Genomic DNA, 26,329 nt, shown 5'->3' with positions numbered 1-26,329 from the left:
AAGTGATGAAAGGGAAAAACCTACAGCCAAGATTACTCTACCCAGCAAGGATCTCATTCAGATTCAACGGAGCAATTAAAACCTTAACAGACAACCAAAAGCTAAGAGAGTTCAGCACCAGCAAACCAGCTTTACAACAAATGCTAAAGAAACATCACAAGAGAAGGAAAAGACCTACAATAACAAACCCAAAACAATTAATAAAATGGGAATAGGAACATACATATCAATAAGTACCTTAAATGTAAATGGACTAAATGCTCCAACCAAAAACATAGACTGGCTGAATTGATACAAAAACAAGACCTGTATATATGCTGTCTACAAGAGACCCCCTTCAGACCTAGGGGCACATACGGACCGAAAGTGAAGGGATGGAAAAAGATATTCCGTGTAAATGGAAATCAGAAGAAAGCTGGAGTAGCAATTCTCATATCAGACAGAATAGACTTTAAATTAAAGACTGTTACAAGAGACAAAGAAGGACACTACATAATGATCAAGGGATCAATCCAAGAAGAAGATACAACAACTGTAAATATTTATGCACCCAACATAGGAGCACCTCAATACATAAGCAAATGCTGACAGCCATAAAAGGGGAAACTGACAGTAACACCATAATAGTAGGGAACTTTAACACCACACTTTCACCAACGGACAGATCAACCATAATGAAAATAAATAAGGAAACACAAGCTTTAAATGACGCATTAAACTAGATGGACTTAATTGATATTTATAGGACATTCCAGCCAAAAACAACAGAATACACTTTCTTCTCAAGTGCTCATGGAACATTCTCCAGGATAGATCATATCTTGAGTCACAACTCAAGCCTTGGTAAATTTAAGAAAGTTGAAAACACATCAAGTATCTTTTCCAGCCACAACACTATGAGACTAGATATCAATTACAGGAAAAAATCTGTAAAAATTACAAACACATGGAGGCTAAACAATACATTAATAACGAAGTGATCACTGAAGAAATCGAAGAGGAAATCAAAAAATACCTAGAAACAAATGACAATGAAAACACGATGGCACAAAATTCATGGGATGCAGCAAAAGCAGGTCTAAGAGGGAAGTTTATAGCAATACAATCCTACCTCAAGAAACAAGAAACATCTCAAATAAACAACCTAACCTTACACCTAAAGCAATTAGAGAAAGAAAAACAAAAAAACCCCAAAGTTAGCAGAAGAGATCATAAAGATCAAATCAGAAATAAATGAAAAAGAAATGAAGGCAATGATAGCAAAGATCAATAAAACTAAGAGCTGCTTTTTTGAGAAAATAAACAAAATTGATAAAACTTTAGCCAGACTCATCAAGAAAAAAAGGGAGAAGACTCAAATCAACAGAATTAGAAATGAAAATGAAGTAACAAGTGATACTGCAGAAAAATAAAGGATCGTGAGAGATTACCACAAGCAACTATATGCCAATAAAATGGACAACCTGGAAGAAATGGACAAATTTTTAGAAAAGCACAACCTTCCAAGACTGAACCAGGAAGAAAGAGAAATCATAAACAGAGCAATCACAAGCACTGAAATGGAAACTATGATTAAAAATCTTCCAACAAACAAAAACCCAGGACCAGATGGCTTCACAGGCAAATTCTATCAAACATTAAGGGAAGCGCTAACACCTATCCTTCTCAAACTCTTCCAAAATATAGCAGAAGGAGGAACACTCCCGAACTCATTCCACGAGGCCAGCATCACCCTGATACCAAAACCAGACAAGGATGTCAAACACAAAAATATCACTGATGAACATAGATGCAAAAATCCTCAACAAAATACTAGCAAACAAAATCCAAAAGCACATTAAACGGATCATACACCATGATCAAGTGGGGTTTATCCCAGGAATGCAAGGATTCTTTGATATATGCAAATCAATCAGTGTGATACACCATATTAACAAATTGAAGGATTTGAACCCATTATAATCTCACAGAAAAAGCTTTTGACAAAATTCAACACCCATTTATGATTTTAAAAACTCTCCAGAAAATAGGCAAAGAGGGAACTTACCTCAACATAGTACAGGCCATATATGACAAACCCACAGCCAACATTGTTCCTGATCGTGAAAAACTGAAACCATTTCCACTAAGATCAGGAATAAGACAAGGTTGCCCACTCTCACCACTATTATTCAACGTAGTTTTGGAAATTTTAGCCACAGCAATCAGAGAAGAAAAAGAACAGAAAAGAAGAAGTAAAGCTGTCACTGTTTGCAGATGACATGATACTATACAAAGAGAATCCTAAAGATGCTGCCAGAAAACTACTAGAGCTAATCAATGACTTTGGTAAAATAGCAGGATACAAAATTAATGCACAGAAATCTCTTACACTCCTATACACTAATGATGAAAAATCTGAAAGAGAAATTAAAAAAACACTCCCATTTACCACTGCAACAAAAAGAATAAAATACCTAGGAATAAAACTACCTAAGGAGACAAAAGACCTATATGCAGAAAACTATAAGACAGTGATGAAAAAAATTAAACAGGATACAGACAGTTGGAGAGATATACCATGTTCTTGGATTGGAAGAATCAACATTGTGAAAATGACTGTACTACCCAAAGCAATCTACAGATTCAAGACAATCCCTATCAAACTACCAATGGCATTTTTCACAGACCTACAACAAAAAATTTCACAATTTATATGGAAACACAAAAGACCCCGAATAGCCAGAGTAATCTCGAGAAAAAAATGGAGCTGGAGGACTCAGGCTCCCTGACTTCAGACTATACTACAAAGCTACAGTAATCAAGACAGTGTGGTACTGGCGCAAACACAGAATTATAGATCAATGGAACAGGATAGAAAGCCCAGAGATAGGGCTTCCCTGGTGGCATAGTGGTTGAGAGTCCGCCTGCCAATGCAGGGGACACAGGTTCGTGCCCCAGTCTGGGAAGATCACACATGCCGCGGAGCGGCTAGGCCCATGAGCCATTTCCACTGGGCCTGCGCATCCAGAGCCTGTGCTCCGCAACGGGAGAGGCCACAACAGTGAGAGGCCCGCATACTGCAAAAAAATAAATAAATAAATAAAACAGAAAGCCCAGAGAAAAACCCATGCACATATGGTCACCTTATTTTGATAAAGGAAGCAAGAATACACAATGGAGAAAAGACAACCTCTTCAATAAGTGGTGCTGGGAAAACTGGACAGCTCCATGTAAGAGAATGAAATTAGAACATTTCCTAACACCATACACAAAAATCAACTCAAAATGGATTAAAGACCTAAATGTAAGGCCAGACACTATAAAATGCTTAGAGGGAAGCATAGGCAGAACACTCTATGACATAAATCACAGCAAGATCCTTTTTGACCCAATGCCTAGAGAAATGAAAACAAAAATAAACCAATTGGACCTAATGAAACTTAAAAGCTTTTGTACAGCAAAGGAAATGATAAACAAGATTAAAAGACAACCCTCAGAATGGGAGAAAACATTTGCAAACAAAGCAACTGACAAAGGATTAATCTCCAAAAGATACAAGCAGCTCATGCAGCTCAATAACAAAAAAACAAACAACCCAATCCAAAAATGGGCAGAAGACCTAAATAGACATTTCTCCAAAGAAGATATACAGATTGCCAACAAACACATGAAAGGATGCTCAACATCACTAATCATTAAAGAAATGCAAATCAAAACTACAATGAGGTATCACCTCACACCAGTCAGAATGACCATCAACCAAAAATCTACAAACAATAAATGCTGGAGAGGGTGTGGAGAAAAGGGAACCCTCTTGCACTGTTGGTGGGAATGTAAATTGATACAGCCACTATGGAGAACAATATGGAGGTTCCTTAAAAAACTAAAAATAGAACTACCATATGACCCAGCAATCCCACTACTGGGCATATACCCTGAGAAAACCATAATTCAAAAAGAGTCGTGTCCCATAATGTCCATTGCATCACTATTTACAATAGCCAGGACATGGAAGCAACCTAAGTGTCCATCGACAGATGAATGGATAAAGAAGATGTGGCACATATATACAATGGAATATTACTCAGCCATAAAAAGAAACAAAATTGAGTTATTTGTCATGAGGTGGATGGATCTAGAGACTGTCATACAGAGTGAAGTCAGTCAGAAAGAGAAAAACAAATACCATATGGTAACGCATATATATGGAATCTAAAAAAAAAGTGGTTCTGAAGAACCTCGGGGCCTGACAGGAATAAAGATGCAGGTGTAGAACATGGACTTGAGGACACAGGGAGGGGGAAAGTTAAGCTGGGATGAAGTGAGAGAGTGGCATGGACATATATACACTACCAAACATAAAATAGACAGCTAGTGGGAAGCAGCTGCATAGCACAGGGAGATCAGTTCAGTGCTTTGTGACCACCTACAGCTGTGGGAGGGAGGGGATATAGGGATAGATGTATACGTATAGCTGATTCACTTTGTTATACAGCAGAAACTAACACAACAATGGAAAGCAGTTATACTCCAATAAAGATGTTTAAAAATAAATAAATAACAAAAGGTGTATTTACTAGTAAAAACAAAAAGATACATTAAAAGGGTCATACACTGATCAAGTGGTATTTATTCCAGGAATGCAAGGATGGGTCAACATCTGCAAATTAATCAATGTGATACACCACATTAACAGAATGAAACATAAAAATCATATGATCATTTCAACAGAGACAGAAAAAGCATTTGACAGAATTCAATATCCATTTATGATAAAAACTCTCAACACAGTGGGTATAGAGGAAACATACATGAACATCATAAAGGCCACATATGATAAGCACACAGCTAATATAACAGTGAAAAAAGCTGAAAGATTTTTCTCTAAGATCAAGAAAAGACAAGGATGCCCACTCTCATCACTTACATTTAACATAGTTTGTAAGTCCTAGCCAGAACAACTAGGCAAAAAAATCCCAATACATATAGAGTTGGAATGGAATCTCTAGAATAAATAGTCTAGGGCAGTTAATGTAGTAAAACACTATATTTAAGAATTAAATAGAATTCATTTCAATAGAAAAAGTGAACACATATAAAAAACCCTAAAGACTATCAAAAGTCTGTTAGAACTTATAAATTCAGTAAAATTGCAGGATACAAAATCAATGTACAAAAATATGTTGCATTTCTGTACACTAGTAAGAAAGTAAGGATACAGTGCCATTTACATTTACCTAAGAATAAATTTAACCAAGGAGGTAAAAGACCTGTACACCAAAAATGATAAGATCTTGATGCAAGAACTTGAAGACAAAAATAAATGTGTGCTCATGGATTGAAAGAATTAATGTTAAAATGTTCGTACTATTCAAAACAATCTGTGGAATCAATGCATTTCTTGGCCTCTAGGCTCTCAGGGTCTAGCAGAAAAGACCAAGGCACACAGGAATGCCAGCGCAGTCAATAAGAGGTAAGTACAAAGGACTACAGGTGCAGAGAGGAGTGAATAATTGTCTTCTGTCTAGAAGCTCAGGGAAGGCATTGTTCAGAGATTACATGTGAACCAGCCCTGTGAACCAGCCCTAAGGTGAGTGAGGTTTCTCCAGATGAACATAGGGGGCAAGGCGTTCTAAAAGGAGCAGTACCATAAGGGCATATGGATGTCACAGACGCAAGGTGCATTCTGAGAGCAGTACCTAGATAATGGGACCATCTTTTGCTTGTGAAGAAATGACAGAGAGATGATACTGAAACAGAAGATGGGATCCAGATTTTAAGAGGTCTTGGGCATCACCTTGGAATTGTTCTTTATCTGTAATCCCTGGCCACCATCACAGGCTTCTTCTGGGGTGGGGAGTGAATCCTGTCATGATACAATTGTTTTCGAAAAATGAACTCTGGCAGGAGAAGGAAGAGAGACTGAGAAGAGGAGAATGTGGTGAAATGGTGGGGGGAGAGGGGCAGGAGCACAGCTGGGGGGCTGGAGGCTGCAGGCTGCCATCCTCCCCTCTAGGCCACCATGCAGCTGCCACATAACAGACTCTACAGCAAATCTATAAAAGTCTTAGATGAAAACATAGGAAGAACATTCTTTGACATATATCACAGCAATGTCCCTTTTGATCCATCTCCTAGAGTAATGGAAATACAAATAAACAAGTGGGATGTAATTAAACTGAAAATCTTTTGCACAGCAAAGGAAACCATAAACAAAACTAAAACACAACCCACAGAATGGGAGAAAATATTTGCAAATGATCCAACTGATGGGATTAATCTTCAAAATCTACAAACAGCTCATGCAGTTCAATATCAAAATGAGGGCTTCCCTGGTGGCGCAGTGGTTGAGAGTCCACCTGCCAATGCAGGGGACATGGGTTTGTGCCCCGGTCCAGGAAGATCCCACATGCCGCAGAGCGGCTGGGCCCGTGAGCCATGGCCGCTGGGCCTGCGTGTCTGGAGCCTGCGCTCCACAACGGGAGAGGCCACAACAGTGAGAGGCCTGCATACTGCAAAAAATAAATAAATAAAAATAAAAAATATATATCAAAACGAAAACAAGCAACCCAATCAGAAAATGGGCATAAGACCTAAATAGACATTTCTCCAAAGAAGACATACAGATGGCCAAGAGGCACATGAAAAGATGCTCAACATCACTAATTATTAGAGAAATTCAAATCAGAACTAAAATGCGATATCACCTCCCACCAGTCAGAATGGCCATCATCAAAAAAATCTACAAACAATAAATGCTGGAGAGGGTGCCAGGAAAAGGGAACTCCTCTACACTGTTGGCAGGAATGTAAATCAGTACAGCCACTACAGAGAACAATATGGAGGTTCCTTAAAAAACTAAAACCAGAACTACCATCTGACCCAGCAATCCCACTCCTGGGCATAAATCTGGAGCAGACCATGGTTCAAAAGGATACATGTATCCCAGTGTTCACTGCAGCCTACTTACAGTAGCCAAGACATGGAAGCAACCTAAATGTCCATTGACAGAGGAATGAATAAAGAAGATGGGGTATGTGTATACAGTGGAATATTACTCAGCCATAAAAAAGAATGAAATAATGCCATTTGCAGCAATATGGATGGACCTGGAGATTATCATACTAACTGAAGTAAATCAGAGAAATACAAATGTTATATGATATTGCTTACGTGAAATCTTAAAAAGATACAAATGAACTTATTTACAAAACAGAAGCAGACGCACAAACTTAGAAAACAAACGTATGGTTACCAAAGGGGAAAGGTTGGGGGGAGGGATAAATTACGAGGTTGGGATTAACATATACACACTGCTATATATAAAATAACCAACAAGGACCTACTGTGTAGCACGTGGAACTCTGCTCAATATTTGTAATAACCTAAATGGGAAGAGAATTTGAAGAAGAATAGAGACATGTGTATGTATAACTGAATCACCTTGCTGTAATCTGAAACTAACACAACATTGTTAATCAACTTTACCCCAATATAAAATAGAAATTTTGGACTTCCCTGGTGGCACAGTGGTTAAGAATCCGCCTGCCAGCACAGAGGACATGGGTTCAAGGCCTGGTCCAGGAAGATTCCACATGCCGTGGAGCAGCTAAGCCACAACTACTGAGCCTGCACTCTAGAGCCTGCGGGCCACAACTACTGAAGCCCATGCACCTAGAGCCCGTGCTCCGCAACAAGAGAAGACACTGCAATGAGAAGCCCGTGCACCCCAACAAAGAGTAGCCCCTGCTCAACACAACTTGAGAGAAGCCCGCGCACAGCAACAAAGACCCAATTCAGCCATAAATAAATAAATTTATTAAAAAATAAAATAAAAATTTTTTAAAGAGGCTGCTGAAGACTTAAAACCTGAAGTATGGAGACTTAAATATGGGGGGTGGGGATTAAAGCTGAGTCATGCATGTGTATGCTAGAAAGACTTTCCCTCTACTCTTCCAGGTTCAATAGCTGGGTCTACGAAATAAACTAACAACACAGACTAACAGGAGAAAAAGTATACAAATGCACTTTTTTTTTTTTTTAACATCTTTACTGGAGTATAATTGCTTTACAATGGTGTGTTCGTTTCTGCTTTATAACAAAGTGAATCAGTTATACATATACATATGTCCCCATATCTCTTCCCCCTTGTGTCTCCCTCCCTCCCACCCTCTCTATCCCACCCCTCTAGGTGGTCACAAAGCACCGAGCTGATCTCCCTGTGCTATGTGGCTGCTTCCCATTAGCTGTCTATTTTACGTTTGGTAGTGTATATATGTCCATGCCACTCTCTCACTTCTTCCCAGCGTACCCTTCCCCCCTCCCCATATCCTCCAGTCCATTCTCTAGTACGTCTGTGTCTTTATTCCCATCTTGCCCCTAGGCTCTTCATGACTTTTTTTTTTTTTTTTAAGATTCCATGTATATGTGTTAGCATACAGTATTTTTCTCTTTCTGACTTACTTCACTCTGTATGACAGACTCTAGGTCCATCCACCTCACCACAAATAACTCAATTTTGTTTCTTTTCATGGCTGAGTAATATTCCATTGTATACATGTGCCACATCTTCTTTATCCATTCATCTGTTGATGGACACTTAGGTCGCTTCCATGTCCTGGCTATTGTAAATAGAGCACAAATGCACTAACTTTTAATGTTATATCCATGGGGGCATCACAGGGGAAAAAAAAGTGAATACCCAAAAGAGATGTGAGATTTGAGCATTTATATACCATACCTTCTTAATAGGGGAAGTGGAAGGGGGATGTAGGCCACTTCAAGGAGAGTGAATGATTTTTAGGAAAGATGGATGGGGCCTTGGAAGGGTAGATGGGAGATATGATGGTTGTGACAGAGCTTGTCTGGCTGTGATGGGGACTTCTAGTGTCCGCTTCTATGTTAAGAGTCAGTCTTCCCTGGGTGATGAAACTCCCAGGAAGGGATGGATGAGAGTTGAGTTCCTTTGGGAGGATCTGTATGTCGGGGAATTCAGAGAAAACCTTTCCCTGCATTTGCATTTTTAGCTCGAAGTTAGCCTTACACCAATGAGGCATATTTTAGGGTGGCATATTCTGCCACCCTTCACATTCAATAAACAATTCCTAATTGTTGGGAAAGTCAAAGACGAATGTGGCATGGCATTTGCCATTAGGACTTGGAGCAAGAAATTTAGGGCTCTGATAAAAGGAGAAACATTAGCTTCAGAGTAGAATGAAGAGCCAGAGGCAGGGGTGTGTGTGACAGTTTTGAAGAATGGTGATTTTAGATCTGTTTAGCCTGCACAAGGTGAAGGTTTAGGTAAGTGACAAGAGAGTACGTCTTTTCCAACCTGGCTCCACATCAGCTCCAAGGGGAACTTTACTGACTCACCTACTTTCCAGGTGCTTCCTGGACATCTGTGTTGAAAACAAATGACCAAGGAAAATCACCAATAGAACTTGATGCACATCTAGGGTTGAGAACTATTGGAACAGGTCAGATATTAGGAACTGGATTATGGATGCTCTGAGTTTTAGAGAAGGCAGTGAGCAGTGGATTGCTGTGGACCAGGCATGATGGAGGGGGATCCCTGTCCGAGTGGCTAAGCAGGGATGACAAGGAAGAAACGAGACACAAAGATACACTGATAGTCATAGAGGCGTGGACAGAAGGGAGAGAGTAGGCAAACAGAAGTCCGCTGCATCGTAAAGTCTTGAGAACATGCTGATGTTCACTGCCCCACCCAGAGTACCCAGTATCTTGACTCACAGCATGAGAATGGAGTAGGTATTTGTTGAATAAATGACTGAATCAAGTAAATACATGGGGAAAAAAACCCAGGAAAACTGAGGGGTTGTGGAATATGGTATCAACAAAACATAACTCAGAAGAATGAACGTTTAGAGGAAAAACCTGAATCCAATTTTAGACTTAGGTTTAAGTAAACAGACATGATGATACAGGTTCAAATGTTTGACAAGCCAGTGTACAAAAGGAAGCCATCGGGCTCCTAAGTTTCTGTAAGTTTCCATCACTCCCTCCTGTTTCGTTTGTATTTGACTAGGGAACTAAAATATGCATAATGTTTCTAACAGGCAAAATCTACCCTGGGATCCACTGAGTGCCACTAGAGGGTCTGGTATCTGCTCTAGAGAAATCCTGATTGAATGACAAAGACGCTAAGAACAGTAAGTCACGATGGAGGAGCAAGGTGGGAAGAATGGAGCCCGTGAACCACAGATATTCCAAAGTAGGGAAGGATTAAGGTTGTAGGGAATGTCTGTCTATATTTCAAAGCCACCTGCCAGCTTCCCACTATGCCTTCGCAATCCAGCACACCCCACCCAACAACAAGCACATGCGCGCACGCACACACACCCAATTGCTTGAGCAGTTAGAGACCCAAAGAGTCTGTTGAGCAGACTCTTGACTTTTTTGGAACCATAATACAGAAAGAAATGCCTGAGGCAAAAGGTTAATGCACCGTCACAGCCACCTTCCATTTATGCAAGCTCAACGCTAACGTTTTAACTTTAAAAATATGCCCCCTTAGTTCCAGCTTGATCTCTTAGTGATTTTATGTAGGTTATTTTGATGAAAGCTGAAAATCTTTCCCACGCTGGTTGTCCTATGCTGTGTAGCCAAAATTAGTAGACCAGAAACACCTTCCTTTTAGTGACTCACTCTTTTTCCTTTTCTGACTCATATGGTTTACCTTTTTTTGTTTTTTTCACAGTAGGGATCAGTGAGTATTCTGGTAATCTAATTGATGTATATTTCAGGGCTAACAACAGAACATTAACATTGGCTGAGGGCAGGACTTGGAGAATATTCACGTTACCCTCTGTGAAGAACAGGCTAACAAGGCTAGAAGGGAAAAAGGGGTTACTGAGGAGGAGGGAAGTCCTCCTAGCTTTTCACTATTAACCTACCTGCTCCATCCATGATACCCAGGAAACAAGACAAAAAGATTCAAAAAATATTAATACCATAGAGAGGAAAATAGAGTTTCAATTACCTCAAGTCCATTGATCCTTCTTTAATGATGAAAGAAACAGCATCTGAAACAGAGAACACATAAGTGGCTCAGAAATAGAAAGCTGCCTCTCTCTCCGAAGTCAATGTGACAAATCTTGCTTAAGGCAGACAAGTCTACTTATTTGAACCATACCGCTCGAGCCATATATAAGAATTCTTTAATTATGATATGACCTTAAGTTAAATACCCTGGAATTTCTGTGGATTCCTCAAAATTCATCCGGAATATTCAATGCTCTTAAGCTCTTAAATCATCCGCTGGGACTCCAATCAGGCTGTCAGTTCTTTGAACTTCTCCACCTTTAGACCCTGTTACCCAGTCCTTGCTGGACTTCCTTCCCAGAGCCTGAGGCTGTGCCAGCACCGGCACCCACACCGAACACAGACGCACCCACGCGGAACACGGACACACCCACACACCCTTTAACTGTGAACAAATGAAGATGAAAGCATTGATGAAACTGGAAGAGCTGATGACCCATTCCAGTGTCTGCTGGCTGGTCCCTGTCCTCCTGTTGGGAATTTTGTCTGTACCTCTGACATCCCTCTCTCCAACCTCTTTGCCTCTCTTCTTCTCTCCTCTACTAAAACAGCAACAGATTTGATACCATCAGTTTGTCTTTGATAGAAACACATTCACACAAAATGTCATGTCTTTCAAACGTTCACATTGGATGCCTGTTTGTGTCAATATCTGTAAAATGAAATTTTTTTTTCAAGTTGAAAGAGTTTCTAAGCTGAACATTAAGCAGGGATAACTTAAATGCCCTGAAGATAAATCTGCTTCCAATCTTAACCTGCCTGAACAAGAAGAAAATGTACCCCCTAAGAAATTAGATCCTTTGGCTACTTTTTTCTTTCTTTCTTTTTTTCTATCTCTTAAGAGTCATTGTCAAGACCCATATATATGCTGTCTACAAGAGACCCACTTCCGACCTAGAGACACATACAGACTGAAAGTAAGGGGATGGAAAAAGATATTCCATGCAAATGGAAACTGAAAGAAAGCTGGAGTACCAATTCTCATATCAGACAAAATAGACTTTAAAATAAAGACTATTAGAAGAGACAAAGAAGCACACTACATAATGATCAAGGGATCGATCCAAGAGGAAGATATAACAATTGTAAATATTTATGCACCCAACATAGGAGCACCTCAATACATAAGGCAAATACTAACAGCCATAAAAGGGGAAATCGACAGTAACACATTCATAGTAGGGGACTTTAACACTCCACTTTTACCAAAGGACAGATCATCCAAAATGAAAATCAATAAGGAAACACAAGCTTTAAATGATACATTAAACAAGATGGACTTAATTGATATTTATAGGACATTCCATCCAAAAACAACAGAATACACATTTTCCTCAAGTGCTCATGGAACATTCTCCAGGATAGATCATATCTTGGGTCCCAAGTCAAGCCTTGGTAAATTTAAGAAAATTGAAATTGTATCAAGTATCTTTTCCGACCACAACGCTGTGAGACTAGATATCAATTACAGGAAAAGATCTGTAAAAAATACAAACACATGGAGGCTAAACAATACACTACTTAATAACGAAGCGATCACTGAAGAAATCAAAGAGGAAATTAAAAAATACCTGGAAACAAATGACAATGTAGGCACGACGACCCAAAACCTATAGGATGCAGCAAAAGCAGTTCTAAGAGGGAAGTTTATAGCAATACAATCCTACCTTAAGAAACAGGAAACATCTCAAATAAACAACCTAACCTTGCACCTCAAGCAATTAGAGAAAGAAGAACAAAAAAAAACCCCACAGTTAGCAGAAGGAAAGAAATCATAAAAATCAGATCAGAAATAAATGAAAAAGAAATGAAGGAAACGATAGCAAAGATCAATAAAACTAAAAGCTGGTTCTTTGAGAAGATAAACAAAATTGATAAACCGTTAGCCAGACTCATCAAGAAAAAAAGGGAGAAGACTGAAATCAATAGAATTAGAACTAAAAAGGAGAAGTAACAACTGACACTGCAGAAATACAAAAGATCATGAGAGATTACCACAAGCAACTCTATGCCAATAAAATGGACAACCTGGAAGAAATGGACAAAGAGAAAATATGAACAGACCAATCACAAGCACTGAAATTGAAACTGTGATTAAAAATCTTCCAACAAACAAAAGCCCAGGACCAGATGGCTTCACAGGCAAATTCCATCCAACATTTAGAAAAGAGCTAACACCTATCTTTCTCAAACTCTTCCAAAGTATAGCAGAGGGAGGAGCACTCCCAAACTCATTCTACAAGGCCACCATCACCTTGATACCAAAACCAGACAAAGATGTTACAAGGAAAGAAAACTACAGGCCAATATCACTGATGATCATAGATGCAAAATTCCTCAACAAAATACTAGCAAACAGAATCCAACAGCACATTAACAGGATCATACACCATGATCAAGTGGGGTTTATTCCAGGAAAGTAAGGATTCTTCAGTATATGCAAATCAATCAACATGATACACCATATTAACAAATAGAAGGAGAAAAAACATATGATCATCTCAATAGATGCAGAGAAAGCTTTCGACAAAATTAAACACCCATTTATGATAAAAACCCTGCAGAAAGTAGGCATAGAGGGAACTTTCCTCAACATAATAAAGGCCATATATGACAAACCCACAGCCAACCTCATTCTCAATGGTGAAAAACTGAAAGCATTTCCACTAAGATCAGGAACAAGACAAGGTTGCCCACTCTCACCACTCTTACTCAACATAGTTTTGGAAGTTTTAGCCACAGCAATCAGAGGAGAAAAGGAAATAAAAGGAATCCAAATCGGAAAAGAAGAAGTAAAGCTGTCACTGTTTGCAGATGACATGATACTATACATAGAGAATCCTAAAGGTGCTACCAGAAAACTACTAGAGCTAATCAGTGAATTTGGTAAAGTAGCAGGACACAAAATTAATGCACAGAAATCTCTGGCATTCTTATACACTAATGATGAAAAATCTGAAAGTGAAATCAAGAAAACACTCAAATATACCACTGCAACAAAAAGAATAAAATACCTAGGAATAAACCTACCTAAGGAGACAAAAGACCTGTATGCAGAAAATTATAAGACACTGATGAAATAAATTAAAGATGATACAAATAGATGGAGAGATATACCATGTTCTTGGATTGGAAGAATCAACATTTTGAAAATGACTCTACTACCCAAAGCAATCTACAGATTCAATGCAATCACTATCAAACTACCACTGGCATTTTTCACAGAACTAGAACAAAAAAAATCACAATTTGTATGGAAACACAAAAGACCCCGAATAGCCAAAGCAATCTTGAGAAAGAAAAACGGAGCTGGAGAAATCAGGCTCCCTGACTTCAGACTATACTACAAAGCTACAGTAATCAAGAAAGTATGGTACTGGCACAAAAACAGATAGATCAGTGGAACAGGATACAAAGTCCAGAGGTAAACCCAGGCACATATGGTCACCTTATCTTTGATAAAGGAGGCAGGAATGTACAGTGGAGAAAGGACAGCCTCTTCAATAAGTGGTGCTGGGAAAACTGGACAGCTACATGTAAAAGTATGAGATTAGATCACTCCCTAACACCATACACAAAAATAGCTCAAAATGGATTAAAGACCTAAATGTAAGGGCCAGACACTATCAAACTCTTAGAGGAAAACATAGGCAGGACACTTTATGACATAAATCACAGCAAGATCCTTTTTGACCCACCTCCTAGAGAAATGGAAAGAAAAACAAAAAAAACAAATGGGACCTAATGAAACTTCAAAGCTTTTGCACAGCAAAGGAAACCATAAACAAGACCAAAAGACAACCCTCAGAATGGGAGAGAACATTTGCAAATGAAGCTACTGACAAAGGATTAATCTCCAAAATTTATAAGCAGCTCATGCAGCTCAATAACAAAAAAACAAACAACCCAATCCAAAAATGGGCAGAAGACCTAAATAGACATTTCTCCAAAGAAGATACACAGACTGCCAACAAACACATGAAACAATGCTCAACATCATTAATCATTAGAGAAATGCAAATCAAAACTACAATGAGATACCATCTCACACCAGTCAGAATGGCCATCATCAAAAAATCTACAAACAATAAATGCTGGAGAGGGTGTGGAGAAAAGGGAACACTCTTGCACTGCTGGTGGGAATGTGAAGTGGTACAGCCACTATGGAGAACAGTATGGAGTTTCCTTAAAAAACTAAAAATAGAACTACCATATGACCCAGCAATCCCACTACTGGGCATATCACCTGAGAAAACCATAATTCAAAAAGAGTCATGTAGCAAAATGTTCATTGCAGCTCTATTTACAATAGCCAGGAGATGGAAACAACCTAAGTGTCCATCATCAGATGAATGGATAAAGAAGATTGGGCACATATATACAAAGGAATATTACTCAGCCATAAAAAGAAATGAAATTGAGCTATTTGTAATGAGGTGGATAGACCTAGAGTCTGTCATACAGAGTGAAGTAAGTCAGAAAGAGAAAGACAAATACCGTATGCTAACACATATATATGGAATTTAAGAAAAAAAATGTCATGAAAAACCTAGGGGTAAGACAGGACTAAAGACACAGACCTACTAGAGAACGGACTTGAGGATATGGGGAGGGGGAAGGGTAAGCTGTGACAAAGCGAGAGAGAGGCATGGACATATACACACTACCAAACGTAAAATAGATAGCTAGTGGGAAGCAGCCGCATAGCACAGGGAGATCAGCTCAGTGCTTTGTGACCGCCTGGAGGGGTGGGATAGGGAGGGTGGGAGGGAGGGAGACGTAAGAGGGAAGAGATATGAGAAGATATGTATATGTATAACTGATTCACTTTGTTATAAAGCAGAAACTAACACACCATTGTAAAGCAATTTTACTCCAATAAAGATGTAAAAAAAAAAAAAACGTCGTTGTCTTCCCATTTCTCTGCCCAAGGCGTCTGGACCCAGCGCTAATTCTTAGGGCATCCTCTCTCTCTCTCCACCACCCAGGGTAGAGACTCCAAACACAACCCTAACAGATGCCTAATAGAATCCCTTGGGAAGCTTTCTGTCCAACTACTGAATGCTTCCAATGCATTTCCTCATCTTTCTGTCTTCCCACTGGGGTCAAACTTCTCTAAGCCTCATCCTCTACCACCCTCATTGAGAATCAGTGCTCCCACCAAAGGAAACCATAAACTAAATGAAAACACAACCTACAGAATGGGAGAAAATATTTGTAAATGATGCAACCAACAAGGGCTTAATCTCCAAAATACACAAACAGCTCATACAATTCAACAACAGAAAAAGCAAACAATCCAATAGAGAAACGGGCAGAAGACCTAAATGGACATTTCTCCAAAGAGGAAATACAGATGGCCAATAGGCACATGAAAAGATGCTCAACACTGCTAATTATTAGAGAAATGCAAATCAAAATTAGAACGAGGTGTCACCTCAGGCCAGCGAGAATGGCCATCGTTAAAAAGTCTGGGCTGCAGCAGATCCCGGCAAGTGATGGGAGTCAGTGCCTCTGGACCTGGCCCTGGTCCCGAGGCATTGGGGGATGGGCATTCCAGGATGGCCTTCATGGAGAAGCCACCAGCCAGCAAGGTCCTGCTGGACAGCACGGTGCTGCTGACAGCAGCCATGGAGGTGAGCCAGAGCCTGCCATCCCACATGGAATATATCATTTGGGTACAAAGAGGAATTTCTGTAGAAAACAGCCAACAGATTGTTAGGAGATACAGTGACTTTGATTTGCTGAACAGCAGATTGCAGGCCTAAGTCTACCTCTTCCTCCCAAAAAACGGATTGGTAACACGGATCGTGAATTCATAGCTGAGAGGCAGAAAGGTCTTCAGAACTATCTCAACATTATCACCACAAATCATATCTTGTCTCATTGTGAGCTGGGTAAGACATCTTTAGATCCAAACAACTATTCTGCAAACTATACTGAGATTGCCTTACAACAGGTTTCCACATTCTTCCAATCAGAACCAAAGTGGGAGGTGGTGGAACCACTGAAATACACAGGTTGGAGGAAAAGGAAGAAGTATTTCTTGATGAAGAGTAAAAATCAGCCAAAGAAGTGGCTAGTGTTAAGCTGGGCTGACCTTGGTCCTGACTAGTATCTGTCAGATAAAGATTTTCAGTGTCTAGTCAAACTTTGCCATCCTGTTTGCACCCTTACATCCATCATGTTACCTTTGCCACAGCTAACAAATCCTCAGCATTGCTAATTAGAATGTTTAATGAAAAAGGAACTTTGAAGGACTTGATCCACCAAAAGACCCATTCCTAAGGGACTACTGCAACCCTAAGAAGATTCAAGGCCTTGAACTCCAGCAAATCGAAACATACGGGCGACAAATATTAGAGGTACTAAGGTTTCTCCATGACAAGGGATTCCCTTACGGGCATCTTCATGCTTCCAACGTGATGCTGGAAGGGGACACTTGCTGGCTGCTGGACCTTGAGAATTCCCTGTTGGGCCTTCCTTCTTTCTACCAATCTTATTTCTCACAATTCAGGAAAATCAGTACATTGGAGAGTGTGGACGTCCACTGCTTTGGCCACTTGCTGTATGAGATGACGGCCGCCAGACTCGGTGCCTGTAGACTCCTGCTCTCCTGCACTGTCTATGGCTGTGGTGGCCGTGTTGGAGTCTACGCTGTCTGGTGAAGCCTGTCAAGGTGGTAGGTCCACCCTTTCCTGGCTCTTACAGATGCCATTATTCAGTGATGTTCTGCCAACTACCTCGGAAAAGCCACGGTTTAAGATCCCCACAAAGTTAAAAGAGGCATCGAGCGTTGCCAAAGAATGTATAGAAAAGAGGCTAATTGACGAACAGAAACAGGTCCACCAGCATCAAAGACTGATGAGAGCTCAGCCTCACCATGGATCTGAAGAAGAAAGAAAACAGAGGGAGATTATAGCTTGAAAGAAGTCAAAACGATCTGCTGTTGAAAACAGTGAAGAGCCTTCAGCAAAATACAGCAACTCCAATAATTCAGCAGGATCTGGGGCCAGCTCACCTCTCACATCCCCATCATCACCGACTCCACCCTCCACGGCAGGGATGCCCGCATTACCTCCCCCTCTACCACCAGCAGCTCCCTTGCCTCCTGAGAGCACAGAGGCACCCACACAGCTTCTACCCCAGGCTGTGAATGGCGTGAGCCAAGGGGCCTTACTCAGCTCCATCCAGAATTTCCGAAGAAGAACTTTGAGGAAAACCGAAACCTGTGATCATAGCACTCCTAGGATCGGCTAAAGCTTTGTGTGTACACCTGGAGGGAAAAGTTCTTTTTTTTCCCCTCCACCTCCAACCCCTAAAGTACCCTCTTTCTGGATGAATAATTGCTGAGCCAGTACAGCAACATACGACTTTGCAGATGCTCACGTAAGGGGCTTTTCAAGAGGGAAATAGTCTTCAAGTAAAGTCAGGCTAGCATTGCTGCCTTACGAAATAGTTTGCTCCTTTGTTACTGTTGAAAAGGAATCTTGTTCGTCATCTTTTGGTGGCAGCAGCATATTGGAATCAGTTATTTCCACCAACAGAAGGAAATGGACAAAAAACAAAAACAATGACAACATACAGTCACAGCAGTGAATGGCCTTCGTGTTGCAATCCCTCCTGTCCTGTCAGACAGCTCCTAGAAATGTTCCTCTCAGAGTTCATTTCTCTATTCTAAAGCATTTTCTGGTTATTTCTTAGATGACACCCATTCTTGCTACCTTAATTTCATCCTAGACATTAACACTGTAGCCCAAAGCACAGTTATGCCGCTGAGAGTCAGAGAAGCAACTGAGTTCTTCATTTTCCCCTCAAATAGAACGGGGAAAGTTCATAACAGTCTCTTACGTTCAAACAGGAACTCCATTGTGGTTATAGAACTCAGGGCTAAAGGAACTACTCTAGACTCTTAGTTCACTTTAGTTAGTATGTATCGAACAGACAAATGTTAACATCAGAAAAAGCTCTTTAGAGAATCTTCTTAATCATCAGCAATTAAGTCAAGTTTGGGGTTTGCCAGGGGAGGGTGTTATTATTACAACACAAGTACATTTGGCAAAATGAGTTCTGATTTTTGAAAGATTTATCCAAATATATCATCTTTTTAATGTTACTCATTTATTAGAAAGATCCTTTATCCTGTGATTGGCTTAAACCCTTAAATAAATTGCACTTTAAAGGATTATAAATAATCCATCTAAAAATTCAAGTTACGCACATCAGTGCTGGTTACTATGCAGAGAGAATGTCATTGTGTATAGTTTCATAGAATCTGTGATAAATGTTCAGCTGTATTTTTTATTAAAGTAAACCATGTCACAAAAAAAAAAAGTCTACAAATAACAAATGTGGAGAAAAGGGAACCCTCATACACGGTTGGTGAGAATGTAAGTTGGTGCAGCCACTGTGGAAAACAGTATGGAGGTTCCTCAGAAAACTAAAAATAGAGTTGCGACATGATCCAGCGATCCCACTCCTCGGCATATATCCAGACAAAACCATAATTCTAAACGATATATGCACCTCTGTGTTCATAGCAGCACTATTCACGATAGCCAAGACAGGGAAACAACCTAAATGTCCATTGACAGATGAATGGATAAAGAAGATGTGGCATATATACACAAAGGAATATTACTCAGCCATAAAAAATGAAATAATGCTATTTGCAGCAACATGGATGCAACTAGAGATTATTATACTAAGTGAAGTCAGTCAGAAAGACAAAGACAAATATATGATATCACTTATTTGTGGAATCTAAAATATGACACAAATGAACCTATCTATGAAACAGAAACAGAATCATAGACAATAGAGAATAGACTTCTGGTTGCCAAGGGGGAGGGAGGTGGGAGAGGGAAGGATTGGGAGTTTGGGATTAGCAGATGCAAACTATTATATGTAAAATAGATAAACAATAAAGTCCTGCTGTATAGCACAGGGAACTAGATTCAGTATCCTGAGATAAACCATAATGGAAAAGATATGAAAAAGAATATGTATATATATAAATGAGTCAATTTGCTGTACAGCAGAAATTAACACAACATTATAAATCAACTATACTTCAATTAAAAAAAAAAAAAGGAATCATTGCTAATACCCTGTTGGGGAAGGAAAGGAAGAAGAGGTGTTTCCTACTGTCCAAGGCCCGCTGATCATGAAGGGACACTTCTGAAGAGCAACCGTGTTCTACTGGCCTGTGTCAGCATCCAGGACACTCGGGACCACAGTGGGATTCTTCCCAGGCTGGAGAGGGGACATTAGATAGGGTCCTGGCAGTGTGAAAAGACGTCAACGGATCCCCGAACTGCGGAGATTTCACTGCTGAAGATTCGAGTGTTCACATGCGTGGCTGATGACGCGACCAGGATGATGAAACAGTGTAGCGCGCCAGAAAGACCGTTACCATAGACAAAGGCGTAGAGATGCTCACTAACCACGTAAAACAGAAGCCTCCAAACTTTCAGTCTTTTTAACAGTTATCTGGAAAATGGCAGCAAGATGGCATCATTTTTGAGCTCCCCAAGTCACCCCATGCAAACAGAGCAACTAGGAGAGCAAACGCAAAACCTCACAGGCCACATCTACAGTCAAGTGGTGGGAAAACATATCCCTGTGTAGCCCCAGTATATGTGTGGACTGGAATCAATGACTGGTGACGTTAAGATATGCGTGTTACAGGAAACAGAAAGAAGGAGGCAAAAGGGCCTCCTGTGGCCCCAGGAGCCTGTAGAGTCTTGTTGGCTCCAGTCTGTGGGTGAACACAGAGCACCACTGTGGGTGGTGCTGGAGCAGCCTGGGCCCCATGGACCCTCAACAGAGACCCGTAACAGACGTAACCAACGTCCCCTCTGAGACAAAGCCCCACAATGAGGAGAGAATGCTGGGGATGGAATCCGTATTGAGCGGGAAAGAGACAATAGGGGCAAAGGAGACACGAGCAAGAGAAGATCCAGATAAAAGCTTGGGGGGGGGGGGAACGCGTAGATACCAGACATTGTAAGGCTGTCATTGTGAACGCTTCCCAAAACAGATGCAGGATGCTAGAGCTGCGAAGCCAGGAAGCTCTCCTGATCCCACCTTCCCTCCTAAGAGTAAAGGAAACTCATGCCACTTAAACATTAGTACAGAAAACAATTGCCGTCAAAGCCACAAGGGAAAATGGACTGTGAAACACAATAATGTCCCTACAGACATGAAACGCATGCTGGCAAGACAGGCCGACCAAAAATTGACAATCTAGTAATTCACGTCAAGCTAAATAAAAGGGAAATAAATGATTGGAGCCTTGAAAGAACAGCATAACCCAGAATTTTTTAAAAAGATGCTAATTAGAGAAAACACAGACTTGAAAAGCAAGTCTATAAAATTTGGGAAAATGTTAGAGAGGAAAGAAAAATTCACTTTAAAATCTCAAGACTAAATAAGAACAACCAAAGCAGTGAATGAACACCACAGAAACTGCTTTAAGGAAAACAGAATGGGAAAGAATAACTTTTAAGTAAAAAGATAAAATATATATACATACTTATATATATACTTATATCGACAACAGGAAAGGAGATCTAGTATCATAGAAGTACCTATAAAAGAGAATCCGTGTAATGAAAGAGAACATATATTGTCAATTATAATTCAAGAATATTTTTCTGAAATTAAAAAAAGACTTGCACTACATATTGAAAGGACATACCTGGCAAAATGGACCCAGAATGGCCCTGCACCTAAACACAGTCTAGTAAAACTATTGATCTTTAAATAAAAAGAAAAATTCTTTCTGGTGCCAAATTTAAAGGTTCATATCCCTTATAAAGAAAAAAAATGAAATGGTCATCAGACTTGGCAATAGCAGTGCTTTATGCCAGAGGACAACAGGGTAATGTTTAAGAAGCACAAGGAAAGGAAGCCTGAGCTCAGGAGTTTATATCCAGCTACGCTGATCTCTAAATGTAATGGTCACAATTGCTTACGCCCACTTAAGAACCCAGAGTGTAGTTCCTATGAGTCTTTCCTGGTTAATTTCCTGGAGGACAAGCTTCAGACAGCCAAAATGATGGAAGAGACATCAACAGTAGTAGTCGTAGTGAGCACTAAATACAGTATATTTGTTTGTACAAGTTAGAGTCCCTGTAGGTTCTAAGGGAGAGGGTGTAAGAGGAAATGGCCGAAGGATGGAGGGTAGATGAGAAAGAGGATGTGAGACGTAGAGGAAGCCCTCTGATTATCTCACAGGTATCAATGGGGAGGAAAAAGGTATTCGTTGAAAGTAGATTCTGGGGAATGGGAAACGGAGAAGAAGGGGTCACTAGCTAATGTCAATTTCCTTCATAGTAGGATGTTAGGAGGAGGTAGTAAAAGGGGGATTAAAGGTATCATACACAGATATTAGTAAATTCATACATCATATTAGCTCATGTCAAAATATTAATAAAAAGGCATCGGAACAAAGAAACACAAACCTTTCTAAATACAAAAAGATATGCAAAAGGGAGAGAGCAAGCAAACATTGTAGACCAGTACTTCTCAAACTATTGGTCTGGTCAGGAAGGACCAGTAGTTTTTTTGTTCGTTTGCTTTTTGTTTTTTGTTTTCCCCCCAAACAATGGCAAACCGCTATTTTTGTAAAATACACAGTCACATGCTTGGACTTTACGGCAGATTGCCTAAACATTTCTAAATGTGTTCTTTTGCTTTCTGTACATATACCATGGCTTAGTAACAAACAGTTCATGGATCAGACTGGTAAAGACCATCCAGTGAAAGAATAGGAATGTAAAGCAATAAGATTAGGGGTGCGTGTATATATTATATCTATGGAAATATACATAACATTAATGTGACAAAACTGATGCCTGTTAAATTAAACAAGGAGGCCATTAGACTCATGCCCTGATGCCATAGAACCCTGTGTAAGCAAACCAAAACCTGAGCCTTAAATGCTTCCAGGTTACAAAATTGAGACCTAAGGGCAACCCACCACGAAGAGCCAACTGGGCTTTAAGCTGCAGCTGATCAGTGATTTCCTCACTTTGCTTCCACCTTTTCTCTGTAACTTTCTCCCCAGGCTTGCGTCAGTGGAGCTATTAGAAAGTTCCAGTTTGGCACTGCCCTTTTGAATCAATTTTTGCTCAGATCTTAAATTTTTTAAGATCTTTTAACATGTCAAACATCTAGATCCTATGAATAAATGTAAAAGGGCTTAATTCACCAATTTCTTAGAAAGGATTTTCAGATTACTTAACAAAGCAAAATCCAACACTCCAGGTTAATATATTGATACATTATTTATGTATATTTTATATATGTATACTTTTCTCCACTTGGAATAATACATGTAATTTTTTCAGATGAAGGAAAGTCTGAAAATTACGCTAACACTTGTCTAATAAAGAGGAAGGGGATAAAAATATATATGATATAGGTGCATATGTAAAATTAATAGTTATAAGTAAACATAAACCTTAATGAAAGGATAAATCAGAGCATTTAAAAATAAAATAGTAACCAAAAGGCAGAGGTAGGAAATAGGACAGAGGGGAAGAGGGGATAAGAATAAAAACTAGATTTGTTTTCTAAATTTGACTTTAGAATCATATAAAAATTTACATAATTATAAAATTAAGTTTAACATAAAGCAATCTCTAAACATCAAAATGTGACAGCTGAGCCTTATGTCCAGCAGGTGGCATAACAACACCAGGAGGACGCTTCCAAGTGTCTTTGAAACAGAGATTTGACTCTTGTCCTGAGTGGAATGTTACCATAAGGACAAAAACAACTACAGAGAAGCTTACACTGATATTTTCATCATTTTCTTGGTGGTATCTTAATATTTATTCTGAGACCATGTGTGTGTATTATGGATAAAAGCAAATGGGTAATTATACTCATATCATTGAAAACCTGAATATTTGACGTAAGGAAAGTACACAGCAAAAACGAAAATCCTCTACTACTAAATTTGAATAAGAAGTATTTTATGATTCACATTATTTTACTAAACTAAATAATTCCTAGCTTTGTCCTCTGAAAAGACTTAAAAACAAGTGCTCGATCTCACACACTGAGATCATGGTCTCCACATACCATTTTCTACTAAAAGGAATCAAGTGCTCCTTGAAGAAACAGCTGATTACAGATCTGTGGCAGGAAATACATAAGATGATATCAGAATATCAGAGGCAGCCTTGATGATATCAGAATGCTGATATTAAGTTAAAGAAGCTCCCAGCAGCCAAAGGTGAGAAAAGTTAAACAATAATAAACAGTAACTGCAGTAAGTTGAAACACATCAAGTGTGCTAAACTTCGTGTATTCCTAATGCTACTATGAAAATAAAATACTACTGACCATCCTTGAAAATGCAGGGAAACCAAAATCATTACTTTACAAACTAGCACATAAAGAGTAGAGATCAGGGAGGATGGAGGAGGGATGGAATGGGAGGATGGAGGAGGGATGGAATGGGAGGATGGAGGAGGGATGGAATGGGAGTTTGGGGCTAGCAGATGCAAACTAGTGTATAGGATGGGTAAACAACAAGGTCCTACTGTATAGCACAGGGGACTATATTCAATATCCTGTGATAAACCATAATGGAAAAGAATATGAAAAAGAATATATGTATAACTGAATCACTTTGCTGTACAGAAATTAACACAACATCGTAAATCAACTATACTTCGATTTAAAAAATTACAAATAGAAAATAAAGGGGAGAGATCAAATATTTATCCTGCTTTCTCTATACAAACTATTCCAAGTAACCAAGTAGTAGGTGAGATGTTTCTTTTCATAGAAGTATTTCATCTAATAAATGAAGAAGGAATTTTAAATTTTCAGTGCCACCATTTTACAACCTTTAATGAATCATCAGGTTCAGACAATAGTAATCACTGACTGCCGATATCACCAAAAAGCCATCAGGCATGTGCTTCTGGATGGAGGTATACCCCACCACCTATGGGATATTTTTACCAAAAACTGAACCTTAATCTGATGACATCACTATTCAGTACTAGTTCTGTGGAGCTGTCGAGCATTTGAAATGTGCCGAAGCCAAATGGAGATGTGCTTTAAATGTAAAATACACACCAGATGGCAAAAACTTAGTATGAAAAAAAGAATGTAAACTACTTCAATAATATTTAGTATTGACTACAAGCTAAAATAATATTTGCATATGTTAGATTTTTAAAAATTATATTAAAATGAATTTCAGCTAATTCTTTTCCTTTTTTAAATGTCATTATAAAATTTAAAAGTACATCGATGGGGCTTCCCTGGTGGCACAATGGTTGAGAGTCCGCCTGCCGATGCAGGGGACACGGGTTCGTGCCCCGGTCCGGGAAGATCCCACATGCCGCTGAGCGGCTGGGCCCGTGAGTCATGGCCGCTGAGCCTGCGCGTCCGGAGCCTGTGCTCCGCAACGGGAGAGGCCACAACAGTGAGAGGCCCGCGTACCGCAAAAAAAAAAAAAAAAAAGTACATCGATGGTTAAAATAAGTGTATAAAAGATAAAATTATGTTTATGGCTAATATTATATTTCTATTTGGACAGCCTTGCTCTAGTTGTAACTACAGCTTACAGGAAATACCTTGGACAAAGGAACATGTTACATGGCACCAGAAGAACGGAAATAGCAAAATCCAGGCTTTTGGAATCACTGTAATTCATATTTCTAATCCATTTTAACGAGAGTCAAATTTAACACAAATGTATGTGCCTGAGCATTATAATTCATGTAGAGGTCATGAATATTAATATCTGAAATCATAGATTTGGTTTCTCAGTTATATTCTCACTGTTGCTCATAAAAATGTATAACAATTAAAAACTTATAAAACTTTGCATTGCCTAAAGTAATTTATTACCAGTGCTATGTGAACTGCCCTATGCAAAACACTGATATATAATTTGTTCCTCCTGAAATTTTTAATTTTTAAATAAACTGAAAACTTATTATCTCAGTTTTGTCAGCTATATACATACATAATTATTATCTCTATACTAGTAGAAAGCCTTGGTTTAAAATTTACTATGTCCTTTAACCTCCCAATAGCATTCCTATAGCTCATGAGAACTTAATTTAAAATAATTTTCTTGATTAAAATATAACACAAAACCAAATTAGACATGTGAAAATTTTAAATCCTTTCCATCCTCTCTTCCATCTTTACTGTTGTCCCCAAAGTTAGACATTAAATGAATAAATGTACTATAAAATGTCAGAATAGGTACTGACTTAACGTTTGCTCATAGTTCAATTTTAATGAC

The 26,329-nt window shown here is 39.3% G+C and overlaps 1 protein-coding gene, 1 long non-coding RNA gene and 1 pseudogene across 7 annotated transcripts in view; 2 read left to right on the top strand and 1 right to left on the bottom strand.

The window, feature by feature from the left end:
- Window positions 1–26,329, top strand: part of DLGAP1 (DLG associated protein 1) — an 833,306-nt gene that overhangs the window by 386,820 nt on the left and 420,157 nt on the right. The window lies entirely within an intron of this gene.
- The window catches only part of LOC125961299 (uncharacterized), a 196,062-nt gene that overhangs the window by 149,426 nt on the left and 20,307 nt on the right, over window positions 1–26,329 (bottom strand). The window lies entirely within an intron of this gene.
- On the top strand, window positions 15,832–19,865 carry LOC101271373 (PX domain-containing protein kinase-like protein; annotated as a pseudogene).

Source organism: Orcinus orca, chromosome 15 (genome assembly GCF_937001465.1).
Source record: "Orcinus orca chromosome 15, mOrcOrc1.1, whole genome shotgun sequence".
NCBI lineage: Eukaryota > Metazoa > Chordata > Mammalia > Artiodactyla > Delphinidae > Orcinus > Orcinus orca.
Note: the sequence above shows the minus strand (reverse complement) of the source record. Positions and strands in the feature narration are given on the sequence as shown.